Genomic DNA, 17,147 nt, shown 5'->3' on the forward strand with positions numbered 1-17,147 from the left:
TAAGATCCCACATGCTGTACTGTGAAGCCAGAAAAAGAAGAAGAAGAATGCTAAATCTACTGTGTCTGTGTTCCACTTATAAGTGGAACAGCAGGATCTGGATGAGAGAATATCATTTTACCACATTGTTTACTGAATATTTTAATTGCATTGTTAAGGAATTCTGCTCAGAAAAAAGATTCTTCTCAAAATACTACTGCTCATTGACACTGCACCTGGTAACCCAAGAGCTCTGGTGAAAATGTACAATGAGATCAATGTGTTCTTTTTTTTTTTCATGCTTCAAACACAGTGTCCATTCTGCAGGCTATGAATCAAGAGGTAATTTCAACTTTCAAATCTTATTTAAGAAATACATTTCATAAGGATATAGCTGCCATAGACAGTGATTCCTCTAATGGATCTGGGCAATGTAATTTGAAAACATTCTGGAAAGTACTCATCTTTCTAGATGCCATGAAAAACATTCAGGATTCATGGGAAGTGGACAAAATATCGAAGTTCACAGGAGTTTGGAAGAAGCTGATGCAACCCTCATGAATGACTTTGAGGAGTTCAAGGCTTCAGTGGAGGAAGTCACTGCAGATATAGTGGAAATAGGAAGAGAACTAGAAGTGAAGCCTGAAGATGTGACTGATTTGTGGCAATCTCATGATAAAGGCAAACCAGCCCACCTTTATGTGCAGGTTGAATTTCAGTTTTATACCAGGGCTTCCCTGGTGGCTCAGACAGTAAAGAATCTGCCTGCAACATGGGAGACCTGGGTTCAGTCACTGGGTTGGGAAGATTCCCTTCAGCCCACTCCAATATTCTCACCTGGAGAATCCCACGGACAGAGGAGCCTGGCGGGCTTCAGTCCATGGGGTCACAAAGAGTCAGGCATCACTGTGTGACTAACACACGATAAAACTAACAGATGAGGAGTTGCTTCCATGGATGAGCAAAAAATGTGGTTTCTTGAGTTGAATACTTCTGGTGAAGATGCTGTGAAGATGGTTGACATGACAACAAAAAATTTAGAATACAGCAAAAACTTAGTTAATAAAGCAATGGGAGGGTTTGAGAGGACTGATGCTAATTTTGAAAGTAGTTTTAGGGGTAGTATGCTATAAAATATCACTGCATGCTACAGAGCACTTAAAACTGGTGCTCTGGGACAATCCATAGGAATGGGGTGGGGAGGGGGGTTCAGAATGAGGGGACACTTGCACACCCGTGTCTGATTCATGTTGATGTATGGCAAAACCACTACAATATTGAAATGTAATTCGCCTCCAGTTAAAACAAATAAATTAATTTTAAAAAATCACTGCATGCTACAGAGAAATAAATCATGAAAAGAAGAGACAATCTGTGAGGAAATTTTCATTGTTGTCTTAAGAAATTGCTAGAGCCACTACAAACTTCAGCAACCACAACCCTTGATCAGTCAGCAGCCATCAACATCAAGGCAAGACCCTCTACCAGCAAAAAGATTACAACTCACTGAAGGCTCAGATAATGTTTAGCACTTTTAAGCAATAAAGCATTTTAAAATTAAGATATGTACAGTTTTTAGAAATAATACTACTACATACTTAATATAAAACAGTGTAAATATAACTTTTACATGCATGGGGAAACCAAAATGTCATGGGCCCTATTTTATTGCCATATTTGCTTTATTGTGGTGGTCTGGAAGCAATATCTCTGTGGTATGTCTCTGTCCAGGAATTTCTCCCAGGAAATTCTCTGTGCCTTGGCTGGTTCACAGGCAATTTCCTATACAATGTAGTCAATTGAAAATCATCAAAAATGATTAAAGTCATCTGTTGTCCACTTTAGTTTTTGCTTTACTTTTATGTGGAGTTTTTCTTGCATATGTTTTATGACTGTCCAGCCCAAGTCTTTGCTTTATGTTTGAGGAAAATAAAGCCTTTCTTTGCCTTCCCACCCTGCTTCTTTAACTTATATCCAGAGTACATCATGAGAAACGCTGGCCTGGAAGAAACACAAGCTAGAATCAAGATTGCTGGGAGAATATCAATAACCTCAGATACGCAGATGACACCACCCTTATGGCAGAAAGTGAAGAGGAACTAAAAAGCCTCTTGATGAACGTGAAAGAGGAGAGTGAAAAAGTTGACTTAAAGCTCAACATTCAGAAAATGAAGATCATGTCATCTGGTCCCATCACTTCATGGGAAATAGATGGGTAAACAGTGGAAACAGTGTCAGACTTTATTTTGGAGGGCTCCAAAACCACTACAGATGGTTACTGCAGCCATGAAATTAAAAGACACTTACTCCTGGGAAGAAAAGTTATGACCAACCTAGATAGCATATTGAAAAGCAGAGACATTACTTTGCCAACAAAGGTCTGTGTAGTCAAGGCTATGATTTTTCCAGTAGTCATGTATGGATGTGAGAGTTGGACTGTGAAGAAAGCTGAGTGCTGAAGAATTGATGCTTTTGAACTGTGGTGTTGGAGAAGACTCTTGAGAGTCCCTTGGACTGCAAGGAGATCCAACCAGTCCATTCTAAAGGAGATCAGGCCTGGGATTTCTTTGGAAGGAATGATGCTGAAGCTGAAACTCCAGTACTTTGGCCACCTCATGCGAAGAGTTGACTCATTGGAAAAGACGCTGATGCTGGGAGGGATTGGGGGCAGGAGGAGAAGGGGACAACAGAGGATGAGATGGCTGGATGGCATCACCGACTGGATGGATGTGAGTTTGAGTGAACTCCAGGAGTTGGTGATGGACAGGGAGGCCTGGCGTGCTGCGATTCATGGGGTCGCAAAGAGTCGGACACGACTGAGCGACTGAACTGAATGAAACTAAAAAAGCAAGATGCTATCTCTAATTCTAAACCCTAATTTTTATTTGTTTTTATTATTTTTTTACTTATTTGGCTTCACTGGGTCTTATTTGTGGCACAGGGGATCTTTAATCTTCATTTTGTCATGTGGGATCTTTAATCACGAAATGTGAATTCCTAGTTTTGGCATGTGGGATCTAGTTCCCTGACAAGGGAGTGCCAAGTCTTAGTCACTGGACTCCCAAGGAAGTCCCTAAACCCTAATTTTTAGATACACTGTTGTTATTCTATAGTTGCTAAGTCATGTCTGACTCTTGCAACCCCATGTAGTCTGCCAAGCTCTTCTGTCCATGGGATTTTCCAGGCAAGAATACTGATGCTGAAGCTGAAGCTCCAATATTTGGCCCCGTGATGCGAACAGCTGACACATTGGAAAAGATCCTGATGCTGGAAATGATTGAGGACATGAGCAGAAGGTGGTGACAAGGATGAGATGGTTGAATGGCATCACTGACTCAATGCACATAAGTCTGAGCAAACTCTGGGAGAAAGTGAAGGACGGGGAAGCCTGACATGCTGCAGTCCATGGGGTTGCAAAGAGTCGGACATGACTTAGTGACTGAACAACAACAACAGTACAGGATTGGGTAGCCATTCCCTTCTCCAGGGAACTTTCTGAACCGCAGATCAAACCTGCATCTTCTGCATTGGCAGGCAGATTCTTTACCACTGAGGAAGCCCCTACAAGATCCTTACGTGAACAACAGCTGCAAATTTGCTTTCATCATGTTAAGACAGCATGTCCAGAGGTTCTGGAGAATTAGGTCTTGGATATCTTTGTTGCGGTTTATACGCTAAGTCCTGTCTGACTCTTGAAGAATACTGGAGTAAGTTGCCATTTCCTTGTCCAAGGGATCTTCCCGACCCAGGGGTCAAAATCCTGTCTCCTGCTTGGCAGGCAAATTCTTTACCACTGAGCCACCAGGGAAGCCGTTCAGATGTATCAGTTCAGTTCAGTTGCTCAGTCGTGTCCGACACTTCACGACTCCATGAATCGCAGCACGCCAGGCCTCCCTGTCCATCACCAACTCCTGGAGTTCACTCAGACTCAAGTCCATCGAGTTGGTGATGCCATCCAGCAACCTCATCCTCTGTCGTCCCCTTCTCCTCCTGCCCCCAATCCCTCCCAGCATCAGAGTCTTTTCCAATGAGTCAACTCTTCGCATGAGGTGGCCAAAGTACTGGAGTTTCAGCTTTAGCATCATTCCTTCCAAAGAAATCCAGGGCTGATCTGCTTCAGAATGGACTGGTTGGTTCTCCTCGCAGTCCAAGGGACTCTCAAGAGTCTTCTCCAACACCACAGTTCAGAAGCATCAATTCTTCAGCACTCAGCTTTCTTCACAGTCCAACTCTCACATCCATACATGACTACTGGAAAAACCATAGCCTTGACTACACAGACCTTTGTTGGCAAAGTACTGTCTCTGCTTTTTAATATGCTGTCTAGGTTGGTCATAACTTTTCTTCCAAGGAGTAAGTGTCTTTTAATTTCATGGCTGCAGTCACCATCTGTAGTGATTTTGGAGCCCACAAAAATATATCTGACACTGTTTCCCCATCTATTTCCTATGAAGTAATGGGACCAGATGCCATGATCTTTGTTTTCTGAATGTTGAACTTTAAGCCAACATTTTCACTCTCCACCTTCACTTTCATCAAGAAGCTTTTAGTTCCTCTTCACTTTCTGCCATAAGGGTGGTGTCATCTGCATATCTGAGGTTATTGACAATTCTCCCAGCAATCTTGATTCCAGCTTGTGTTTCTTCCAGGCCAGCGTTTCTCCTGATGTACTCTGCATATAAGTTACATAAGCATGGTAACAATATACAGCCTTGACATACTCCTTCTCCTGTTTGGAACCAGTCTGTTGTTTCATGTCCAGTTCTAACTGTTGCTTTCAGACCTGCATATAGGTTTCTCAAGAGTCAGGTCAGGTATTCTGGTATTCCCATCTCTTTCAGAATTTTCCACAGTTTATTGTGATCCACACAGTCAAAGGCTTTGGCATAGACAATAAAACAGAAATAGATGTTTTTCTGGAACTCTCTTGCTTTTTCCATGATCCAGCAGATGTTGACAATTTGATCTCTGGTTCCTCTGCCTTTTCTAAAACCAGCTTGAACATCAGGAAGTTCACAGTTCACATATTGCTGAAGCATGACTTGGAGAATTTTGAGCATTACTTTACCAGCGTGTGAGATGAGTGCAATTGTGTGGCAGTTTGCACATTCTTTGGCATTGCCTTTCTTTGGGATTGGATTGAAAACTGACCTTTTCTAGTCCTGTGGCCACTGCTGAGTTTTCCAAATTTGCTGATATATCAAATGCGGCACTTTCACAGCATCATCTTTCAGGATTTGAAATAGCTCAACTCGAACGAATTCCATCACCTCCACTAGCTTTGTTCATAGTGATGCTTTCTAAGGCCCACTTGACTTCACACTCCAGGATGTCTGGCTCTAGGGAGTGATCACACCATCATGATTATCTTGGTCGTGAAGATTTTTTTTGTACAGTTCTTCTCAATATTCTTGCCATCTCTTCTTAATATCTTCTGCTTCTGTTCAGTTCAGTTCAGCTCAGTTGCTCAGTAGTGTCCCACTCTTTGCGACCCCATGAATTGCAGCACGCCAGGCCTCCCTGTCCATCACCAACTCCCGGAGTTCACTCAGACTCACGTCCGTCGAGTCAGTGATGCCATCCAGCCATCTCATCCTCTGTCGTCCCCTTCTCCTCCTGCCCCCAATCCCTCCCAGCATCAGAGGCTTTTCCAATGAGTCAACTCTTCGCATGAGGTGGCCAAACTACTGGAGTTTCAACTTTAGCATCATTCCTTCCAAGGAACACCCAGGCCTGATCTCCTTCAGAATGGACTGGTTGGATCTCCTTGCAGTCCAAGGGACTCTCAAGAGTCTTCTCCAACACCACAGTTCAAAAGCATCAATTCTTCAGCGCCTAGCTTTCTTCACAGTCCAACTCTCACATCCATACATGACCACTGGAAGAACCATAGCCTTGACTAGACGGGCCTTTGTTAACAAAGCTTCTCTCGTTAGGTCTATGCAATTTCTGTCCTTTATTGAGCTCATCTTTACATGAAATGTTCCTTTGGTATCTCTAAGTTTCTTGAAGAGATCACTAGTCTTTCTCATTCTGTTGTTTTCCTCTATTTCATTGCATTGATAGCTGAGGAATGGTGTCTTATCTCTTTCTGCTCTTCTTTGGAACTCTGCATTCAGATGCTTACATCTTTCCTTTTCTCCTTCCCTTTCACTTCTCTTCTTTTCACAGCTATTTGTAAGGCCTGCCCAGACAGCCATTTTGCTTTTTTACATTTCTTTTCCATGGGGATGATCTTGATCCCTGTCTCCTGTACAATGTCACAAACCTCTGTCCGTAGTTCATCAGGCACTCTATCTACCAGATTTAGGCCCTTAAATCTATTTCTCACTTCCACTCTATAATCATAAAGGGATTTGATTTAGGTCATACCTGAATGGTCTAGTGGTTTTCCCTACTTTCTTCAGTTTGAGTCTGAATTTGCCAATAAGGAGTTCATGAGCTGAGCCACAGTCAGCTCCTGGTCTTGTTTTTGCTGACTGTATAGAGCTTGTCCATCTTTGGCTGCAAAGAATATAATCAATCTGATTTTGTGTTGACCATCTGGTGATGTCCATGTGTAGAGTCTTCTCTTGTGTTGTTGGAAGAGAGTGTTTGCTATGACCAGTGCGTTCTCTTGGCAAAACTCTATTAGCTTTTGCCTTGCTTCATTGCGTATTCCAAGGCCAAATTTGCCCGTTACTCCAGGTGTTTCTTGACTTCCTACTTTTGCTTTCCAGCCCCCTATAATGAAAATGACATATTTTTTCAGTGTTACTTCTAAAAGGTTTTCTAGGTCTTCATAGAACCATTGAACTTCAGCTTCTTCAGTGTTACTGGTTGGGGCATAGACTTGGATTACCATGACATTGAATGGTTTGCCTTGGAAATGAACAGAGATCATTCTGTCATTTTTGAGATTGAATCCATGTACTGCATTTCGGACTCTTTTGTTGACCATCATGGCTACTTCATTTCTTCTAAGGGATTCCTGCCCACCGTAGTAGATATAATGGTCATCTGAGTTAAATTCACCCATTCCAGTCCATTTTAGTTCGCTGATTCCTAGAATGTCAATGTTCACTCTTGCCATCTCCTGTTTGACTACTTCCAATTTACCTTGATTCATAGACCTGACATTCCAGGTTCCTATGCAATATTGCTCTTTACAGCATCGGACCTTGCTTCTATCACCAGTCACATCCACAACTGGTAACTTTTTTTGCTTGGTTCCATCCCTTCATTCTTTCTGGAATTATTTCTCCACTGATCTCCAGTAGCATATTGGGCACCTAGTGACCTGGGGAGTTCCTCTTTGGGTATCCTATCATTTTGCCTTTTGATACTGTTCATGGGGTTCTCAAGGCAAGAATACCGAAGTGGCTTGCCATTCCCTTCTCCAATGGACCAGGCTTTACATCACAATTTTGTTGCTGTAATGAAGACAGGCAATTTACTTATTTGACATTCTCCATATTCCACCTCTGCAATATTTATAACCTCTTCTCTTTCTTCTAAATCTTTCATCATAAATGGCCAAATAGAAATTTATATGACCTAAGGCTAAAGCCATCAAATTGGATTAAATTTTAGTTACCCATTACGGTTACACATTGCAGAATAATTCTTAAAAAATCTTTATTTTATACAGTCTGTTTTGACCGAGCATGAAAAAATATAATTTAGTATAATATGATTTAATTGGAAGTATCAATTATTTTTAAATAAAATATTATGCTTCCTTTTTAGTGCTTCTTTATTAGATGTATGGAGCTTATACCTGGAGAAAAACAAGTTGTCTCATAAATTCATTGGTTTGAAAATGAAAGCAACTTTAAGAAATTATCCAGGACATCTCTTGGACACCCATCACAATCTCTTTAAATAGTTCAAACTAATTTGTATTAATATTATTTTTAGAGATTCCCTTTTGTGCCAGTTCCTTTGGTAACACTGTCTAAGGTTTAACACAGTTCTTCCTTCTTTATGTGTCATCTAAAGCCTTTCTGGTAAAATGCTAATTTGTTTCCTTTTTTCTGTATTTGTGAGGATAGCAAATGGCTTGGCCAGGAACTTTTTAAAAAATATTTCATTTGAGATTAATAGATACACATTACTACTCATTTCTCTCCTATGAGAACACCAAAATTGCAACTAACTGCTGAACTGTCATTGATAGGTGAATGTTGGAACCCATCAAAAAAAGATACCCCATGGCCAAGGGCAAGGGAGAAGCCACAACAAGATGGTAGGAGGGGTGCAATTGTGTTTAAAACCAAACTTCACACCCACCAGAGATGCTTGGAGGGCCCTAACAAAACCTTGTGCACACCAGGACCAAGGCAAAGGAGCAGGCCCGACAAAATATAGAGACAGACCTGCCTTTGAGTGTTTGAGGGTCTTCTATGGAGGTATGAGTCAGCAGTGGCCTACCATGAGGACAGAAGCTCTAGAAACATCATCAGTCCTAGGAGATGAAGTGTGTGGCATAGGTCCTCTTGGAGGAGGTCACCATTAGTGCTACTACAGAGTAGTCGGGCAGGCAACTCACAAACTGGAGAACAATTATACCAAAGAGGTTCTTCAGTTCAGTTCAGTTCAGTTCAGTCGCTCAGCCGTGTCTGACTCTTTGTGACCTCATGAATCGCAGCACGCCAGGCCTCCCTGTCCATCACCAACTCCTGGAGTTCACTCAGACTCATGTCCGTCGAGTCAGTGATGCCATCCAGCCATCTCATTCTCGGTCGTCCCCTCCTCCTACTGCCCCCAATCCCTCCCAGCATCAGAGTCTTTTCCAATGAGTCAACTCTTCGCATGAGGTGGCCAAACTACTGGAGTTTCAGCTTTAGCATCATTCCTTCCACAGAAATCCCAGGGTTGATCTCCTTCAGAATGGACTGGTTGGATCTCCTTGCAGTCCAAGGGACTCTCAAGAATCTTCTCCAACACCACAGTTCAAAAGCATCAATTCTTCGGTGCTCAGCTTTCTTCACAGTCCACCTCTCACATCCATACATGACCACAGGAAACACCATAGCCTTGATTAGACAGACCTTTGTTGGCAAAGTAATGTCTCTGCTTTCCAATATGCTATCTAGGTTGGTCATAACTTTTCTTCCCAGGAGTAAGCGTCTTTTAATTTCATGGCTGCAGTCACCACTTTCAGTGATTCTGGAGCCCAAAAAAATAAAGTCTGACACTGTTTCCACTGTTTACCCATCTATTTCCCATGAAATGATGGGACCAGAGGCCATGATCTTCGTTTTCTGAATGTTGAACTTTAAGCCAACTTTTTCACTCTCCTCTTTCACTTTCATCAAGAGGCTTTTTAGTTCCTCTTCACTTTCTGCCATAAGGGTGATGTCATCTGCATCTCTGAGGTTATTGATATTTCTCCTGGCAATCTTGATTCCAGCTTGTGTTTCTTCCAGTCCAGCGTTTCTCATGATTTACTCTGCATAGAAGTTAAATAAGCAGGGTGACAATATACAGCCTTGACATACTCCTTTTCCTATTTAGAACCAGTCTATTGTTGCATGTCCTGTTCTAACTGTTGCTTCCTGGCCTGCTACAGATTTCTCAAGAGTCAGGTAAGGTATTCTGGTATTCCCATCTCTCTCAGAATTTTCCACAGTTTATTGTGATCCACACAGTCAAAGGCTTTGGCATAGTCAATAAAGCAGAAATAGATGTTTTTTTCTGGAACTCTCTTGCTTTTTCCATGATCCAGCGTATGTTGGCAATTTGATCTCTGGTTCCTCTGCCTTTTCTAAAACCAGCTTGAACGTCAGGGAGTTCATGGTTCACTTATTGCTGAAGCCTGGCTTGGAGAATTTTGAGCATTACTTTACTAGCATGTGAGATGAGTGCAGTTGTGTGGTAGTTTGAACATTCTTTGGCATTGCCTTTCTTTGGAGTTGGAATGAAAACTGACCTTTTCCAGTCCTGTGGCCATTGCTGAGTTTTCCAAATTTGCTGGCATATTGAGTGCAGCACTTTCACAGCATCATCTTTCAGGATTTGAAACAGCTCAGTTGGAATTCCATCACCTCCACTAGCTTTGTTTGTAGTGATGCTTTCTAAGGCCCACTTGACTTCACATTCCAAGATGTCTGTTTCTAGATTAGTGATCACATCATCATGACTATCTGGGTCCTGAAGATCTTTTTTGTACAATTCTTCCGTGTAGGAAATAAAAATATTCAAGTCTTCCCAAGTCTTCCTCTCCCCAGGAAAGTGCTGTTCGACAAAGCTAGCTGTTCCAGCTTTTTAGATTTGTTATCCTTTTAGTGGTTGACCCTTGCTTTCCTTAGAGACCTAAACTAATTCAATTAAGATGCAGTCAAGTGTTGAAGGCCTATTCTGACCATGCTAGGGAACTTTGAGTGTTTTCTGTTCTGATTCACAAAGGTTCCATGGAAGAGATGGGATCAACATGGCTCCCCATGGTTAGGTTTTGTACAGAAGAGTATTCCAGATGGGAAACTTGGGGCATACTGCTTAAGCCATTCTAGTTGGACTAGAAGATTACCATTGAGTATAGTCTGTGGGACAAGGTGAGAAAAGCAGATTTATCCTGTCAGCAATAAGAAGCCATGACAAGTTTTTCACGAGGGATGTGTAATCCTTGTTAAAAATCTAGCTAAAATCCCACTTGCTCTAGCCTATGCTTAAAGTTCATATTGTAAAAGACTTTATAGCATCCCATTTTATGTGTTTGCACTTTGTTTTTCTGACTAGACCATGAGCTTTTATGGGCAGAAAATCTCTCACTTTTGCTTGTCCTAGAATGAACAGTTCTTATTGAATTAGTTCAAAAACATTCCATATTCCTTTAATCCATCACTGTCTTATAGGTTTGTCTTTTAATCAGTATCAGATTTTCCATCTCTCTTTTGAATTTTCAGACTGAATCTTGTAAGAATGTGATCCAAGTTGGAAACTTACCATATGGTTCCTAGTTAATATACTCTAGTTAATACATGCCACTGTCATGGCTCACCCCCCTTTATAAAAAAATAGTGATGCAATGCTGACTCATGTTTATCTTGAGTTTATATAATCTTAAACCCTTGGCAAGGGATTTAGATATTTGTTGTGCAACACAATGTTTGGAAGCTGACCATAAAATGCTCTCTGAATGTGGAAACTATGTTATGAAAGGCTGGCACCCTGCAGAATAAAGTCAATTCCTTGTGAGCCTGACAGCAAGATTTATAGTTATTTCCCAACTTGTCCTGCTGAACAACCCTGTCATGTCTCATAATGGTTACTTTTGGTTGGCAAGCTTGAGCGGTAATCAGAAAATCTTGTGGTAACATAAATTGTGGTGGGTACTTTTAGGTTTGGAGAAGAATAAATAATGTACGAAGGACTTTCTCTCCTTTAACAAGGACAGGGGATGGAAAGAAAGTTGTCATTAGAATTTTCCATATAAAAAATGCCCCACTCTTCTACCCATCCTGCTCCAATCCTGTGTTGAGTGAGCCTCCTCTGTATGCTCACAGCATTCCCCAATTATTCTTTCAAAGTGCTTACCACATTATATGGCCATTGCAGACATATGTGTCTATTTGTTCCACATTGTGTAAGCTTTTTCAATGATGGGGACAGATTCTTTTTCGTTTCTGCATCACCAATGGATAATGGGGTGCCTCACACAAGGTGGTTAGTTAATGAATTATCTGTTGAATTTAACTAAGACTAATAATAATAATAATAATAACAACAACAATAGCAGGTAGCAGGGCTTTCCTGGTGGCTTAGATGGTAAAGAACCTGCCTGCAATGCAGGTTACCAGGGTTCGATCCCTTGGTAAGCAAGATCCTCTGCAGAAGGAAATGGCCACCAACTCCAGGATTCTTGCCTGGAGAATTCCATGGACAGGGGACCCTGGTAGGCTACAGTCCTGGGGTTACAAAGAGTTGGACACAACTAACACATACACACACACACACACACACACACACACACACACAGATACACACACACACAGCATTGAATGCAATTACTTCAGCTAGCATTGAGTGCATTTACTTTGTACCAGCCACTGCTTTAAGGACTTTAGAAGTATTAATCCATTTAATCCTCTCACAAATTAGAAAAATAACAATGAAGTGAAGTAAGTATTAGGTAAGTTCAAGATTTTAAAGTTGATGAGTGGTGAAAATGTGTGTGTTGTGTACATGCATGTGTGCTTCACATGAATATGAATGTGTTTTGTGATGTGATTTGTTTAACAATGGATGGAAATGTGTTCTTTATCCATCCCCTTATCGAAGGGCATTTAGGTTATTTCCCTTTTCCCCTACTATAGAGAATACCGTAGGGCACGTTTAAGTATGGATATTACTCCAAAATTGATAAAGGAATTGTTGGGTCATAGGATGTGCATCATTTCATGCCGAATAATGGGGAAACAGTGGAAACAGTGGCTGACTTTATTTTTCTGGGCTCCAAAATCACTGCAGATAGTGATTGCAGCCATGAAATTAAAAGACTTACATGCTTACTCCATGGAAGGAAAGTTATGACCAACCTAGACAGCATATTAAAAAGCAGAGACATTACTTTGCTAACAAAGGTCCGTCTAGTCAAGGCTATGGTTTTTCCAGTGGTCATGTATGGATGTGAGAGTTGGACTATAAAGAAAGCTGAGTGTGGAAGAATTGATGTTTTGTTTTGTTTTGTTTTTAGAATTGATGCTTTTGAACTGTGGTGTTGGAGAAGACTCTTGAGAGTCCCTTGGAGTACAAGGAGATCCAATCAGTCCATTCTAAAGGAGATCAGTCCTGGGTGTTCATTGGAAGGACCGATGTTGAAGCTGAAACTCCAATACTTTGGCCACCTGATGCAAAAAGCTGACTCATATGAAAAGACTCTGATGCTGGAAAAGATTGAGGGCAGGAGGAGAAGGGGATGACAGAGGATGAGATGGCTGGATGGCATCACCAACTCGATGGACATGGGTTTGGGTGGACTCCGGGAGTTGGTGATGGACAGGGAGGCCTGGTGTGCTGCAGTTCATGGGGTCGCAAAAAGTCGAACACGACTGAGTGACTGAACTGAACTGAACTGAGGATGTGAATAATAGACATAGCCACTTGTTTGTGACAGTGATGCTAGCAGTTCCTCCACACGAAAGATAACTGCAATAGATGGAAAGACATGCAATGCCCCTAGATGGAAAGGCTCAATTTTCTAAAGAAGGCAGTCCTCATCAAACTATTCTGTAAATCCTATGGAATTTCCATTAAAACCCAACAGAAATTAAAAAAAAAACATTTAATTTTGTAGTGGGGTTATAGCCAATTAACAAACAATGTTGTGATAGTTTCAGGTGAACAATGAAGAGACTCAGCCATACATATACATGTATCCATTCTCCCCCAGTCTTCCCTCCTGTCCAGGCTACCATGTAACACTGAACAGAGTTTCCTGTGCTATACAGTAAGTTGGTTATCCACTTTAAATATAGCAGTGCCAACAGAAATTTTCTTTCAAGTTTGATAGGCTGATTCTAACTTTTAAGAGGTAGAGAAAATAACCTAGAAGAGTTGAGAAATTTTGAGAAACTAACAAAGATAGAAAGAGTGGTAGTCTAAGGCCATACCACTAGTGTTCCAGGCCAGAACACTAGAGTAGATAGACTTTACCTTTTCCAAGGGGTATCCCCAACACAGGAATAGAACCCAGGTCTCCTGCATTGCAGGCGGATTCATTACCAGCTGAGCCACAAGGGAAGCCCAAATATATCTATATCTATATATAGATATACATATAATGTCTACCTTGAATACTATTGCAAATATATTAACTTTGAAAATGCATATAAAAAAGGACTAGAATAAAACCTGGCAAAAAAAAAAAATCATTGACCTGGTTAAGTGGTGGGATTATGGACTATTTTTGTTTTGGAATGCAAGCTTTTTAATCTTTTTTCAGTAATGTGCAGAAATATAAATATGATCTAAAACATTAACATGAATCTTATTGTCTTAATTTTTAATATTGTCCCATCTTCTTCCTTCACAAAGTTGCCTATGGCAATTCAGATGTCATTGATTATTGCTCCTTTAGGGCAATGTTTTACTTTCTGGAAGTTAAGAGGCTTTTGTTTTTGTTTTTACACTTATTCTGACATTCCACAACAGTGTGTCTTGGTGTGGGTCTTTATCCATATATTGCACTTGACAACTGATGGGCTTCTTAAGTCTGAGAACTCATGTCTTTCTTTAGTTCTGGGAAATTTTCTTCTATGATAGTTTGTCTCCTTCCTATTTGCTTTTAAAAAACTTTTATTTTTCTCTGGCTCTGATGATAGACAAATGCTAAAATATCCAGATTTTATTTTATATTCAGAAACCCATGTGTTTTATGGAAGAGGTACTAGTAACTAGATACCCAGATAACCACAATGGTGTGAGCACTCACCTAGAGCCTGACATCCTGGAATGTGAAGTCAAGTGGGCCTTAGGAAGCATCACTATGAACAAAGCTAGAGGAGGTGATGGAATTCCAGTTGAGCTATTTCGAATCCTAAAAGATGATGCTGTGTAAGAGCTGCCAGCAAGTCTGTAAAACTCAGCAGTGGCCACAGGACTGGAAAAGGTCAGTTTTCATTCCAATCCCAAATAAAGACAATGCCAAAGAATGTTCAAACTACTGCACGATTGCACTCATCTCCTATACTAGTAAAGTAATGCTCAAAATTCTCCAAGCCAGGCTTCAGCAATAAGTGAACCATGAACTTCCTGATGTTCAAGCTGGTTTTAGAAAAGGCAGAGGAACCAAAGATCAAATTGCCAACATCCACTGGATCATGGAGAAAGCAAGAGAGTTCCAGAAAACATCTATTTCTCTTTATTGACTATAACAAAGCCTTTGACCTTGTGGATCACCACAAACTGCGGAAAATTCTTAAAGAGATGAGAATACCAGACCACCTGACCTGCCTCCTGAGAAACCTGTATGCAGGTCAGGAAGAAACAGTTAGAACTGGACATGGAACAACAGACTGGTTCTAAATAGGAAAAGGAGTATGTCAAGGCTGTATATTGTCACCCTGCTTATTTAACTTCTATGCAGAGTACATGATGAGAAATGCTGAGCTAGATGAAGTACAAGCTGGAATCAAGATTGCCAGGAGAAATATCAATAACCTGAGATATGCAGATGACACCACTCTTATGGCAGAACGTGAAGGACTAAAGAGTCACTTGATGAAAGTGAAAGAGGAGAGTGAAAAAGTTGACTTAAAGCTCAACATTCAAAAAACTAAGATCATGGCATCTTGTCCCATCACTTCATGGCAAATAGATGGGGAAACAATGGAAACAGTGACAGATTTTATTTTGGGGGGCTCCAAAATCACTGCAGATGGTGATTGCAGCCATGAAATTAAAAGATACTTGCTCCTTGGAATAAAAGCTATGACCAACCTAGACAGCATATTAAAAAGCAGTGACATTACTTTGGCAACAAAGGTCCATTTAGTCAAAGCTATGTTTTTTTTTCCAGTAGTCATGTATGGATGTGAGAGTCAGACCATAAAGAAAGCTGAGAGCTGAAGAATTGATGCTTTTGAACTCTGGTGTTAGAGAAGACTCTTGAGAGTCTCTTGCACTGCAAAGAGAGCCAACCAGTCTATCCTAAAGGAAATCAGTCCTGAATATTCATTGGAAGGACTGATGCTGAAGCTGAAACTTCAAGACTTTGGCCACCTGATGCAAAGAATTGACATATTTGAAAAGACTCTAGTGCTCGGAAAGATTGAATGTGGGAAGAGAAAGGGACAGCAGAGGATGATAGTTAGATGGCATCACTGACTCAATGGACATGAGTTTGAGTAACCTCAGGGAGTTGGTGATGGACAGGGAGGCCCGGCGTGCTGCAGTCCATGGGGTATCAAAGAGTTGGACATGACTGAGTGACTGAACTGAACTGAACTGAAGTGAGTAGAAGGAGGAAGTCTAAAGAAGACTTCTGCGATATTATTAAAATTCTCTTTACTTTTTACTTTTTTTTTTTTTTTTTTTTGGCTCTGCCACATGGCTGTGTCATTTCAGTTCCCCAACCAGGGATTAAACTCAGATCATAGCAGTGAAATCCTAGAATCCTAATCTCTAGGTTGCCAGAGGACTCCCAGTTCTGATTCTGCTTTTCTTCAATTTGTATAAATTCTTAAACATTAGATGTCTAATACATATACTTATTTCAAGAATTATTTTTTTAAAAAAATAATAACTTCAAGGTTTTTATTGGCCTGAACAACTGGAAATTTGAAACTGACATCCACTGAGATGAGGAAGCCTGGTAGAGCAGTTTTAGGGAGAAGCCCAGGAGTTCAGGTTTGAACATGCTGAATTTGAATTGTCTCTCAGATATGGAGGAAGAGATGTCCATTATTGTGTTTAATTTTCCTGATAAATCCTCTTTGTGTATTTGGTCTGCGATAACAAAATACCACATATTAGGGGCCTTATAAACAACAGAAATTTCTCACAGTTTTGGAGGCTGGACGTCCAAGATCAGGGTACCAGCATGGTTCGGTGAGGGCCCTCTTCTGGGTCTCAGACTGCCAACTTCTTTCTGTGTCCTCATGCAGTGGAAGGGGCTGTGGAGCCTCTTTTATAAGGACACTAATTCCATTCATGAGCGTTTCACCCTCATGACCTAGCACATCCCAGAAGCCTCCCCTGTTAGGATTAGGATTTCAACACATGAATTTGTGGCACACGAACATTCAAGTCAAGTAAGATGAGAACTGAGAATTAACTACTGGATTAACACTTTTGTTAGGTAGTTAGAATGGGGAAAAGGAGTCCAGAATGGTGGTGGCTAAAAGACAAGGAAGGGAAAAGCCCACAAATATAGAACAAAGGAAGGTCCGAGGACCTGAGTGAGGACTTCAGGTAGAACAAGCAGCACTCCTGGCTAGCCCCATTTACACAGGGCAGGCCCGGGGGAGGAGAAAACAAAGAGAGGAGCCAAAGGGCCGGGGCTCTCTCTCTCCTTTCTTCGCTTCTTTTGGGTCAGCATGCCCTCATGCCTCAAGGATGTATTTTCTTAAATAAAACTGGGCTGTAACACGGAGCTGTAACACTGATCTGTCCAAGAGCTGTAACGCTGATCTGTTCAAGAGCTGGACACGGTCTATCTGAGGGCTTTAACGTCTGTCGCTTCAAAT

General features: G+C 41.1%; 1 long non-coding RNA gene across 1 annotated transcript in view; it reads left to right on the top strand.

Moving 5' to 3' along the window:
• Nucleotides 1-13,940, top strand: part of LOC138930618 (uncharacterized) — a 43,310-nt gene extending 29,370 nt beyond the window's left edge. The window contains exon 2 of the long non-coding RNA XR_011446254.1: nucleotides 12,656-13,940. This is a non-coding gene — a long non-coding RNA (uncharacterized lncRNA). The remainder of the gene's footprint in view (nucleotides 1-12,655) is intronic.
• Nucleotides 13,941-17,147: the final 3,207 nt, after the last annotated feature.

Source organism: Ovis canadensis, chromosome X, assembly GCF_042477335.2.
Source record: "Ovis canadensis isolate MfBH-ARS-UI-01 breed Bighorn chromosome X, ARS-UI_OviCan_v2, whole genome shotgun sequence".
In the NCBI taxonomy this organism is placed as follows: domain Eukaryota; kingdom Metazoa; phylum Chordata; class Mammalia; order Artiodactyla; family Bovidae; genus Ovis; species Ovis canadensis.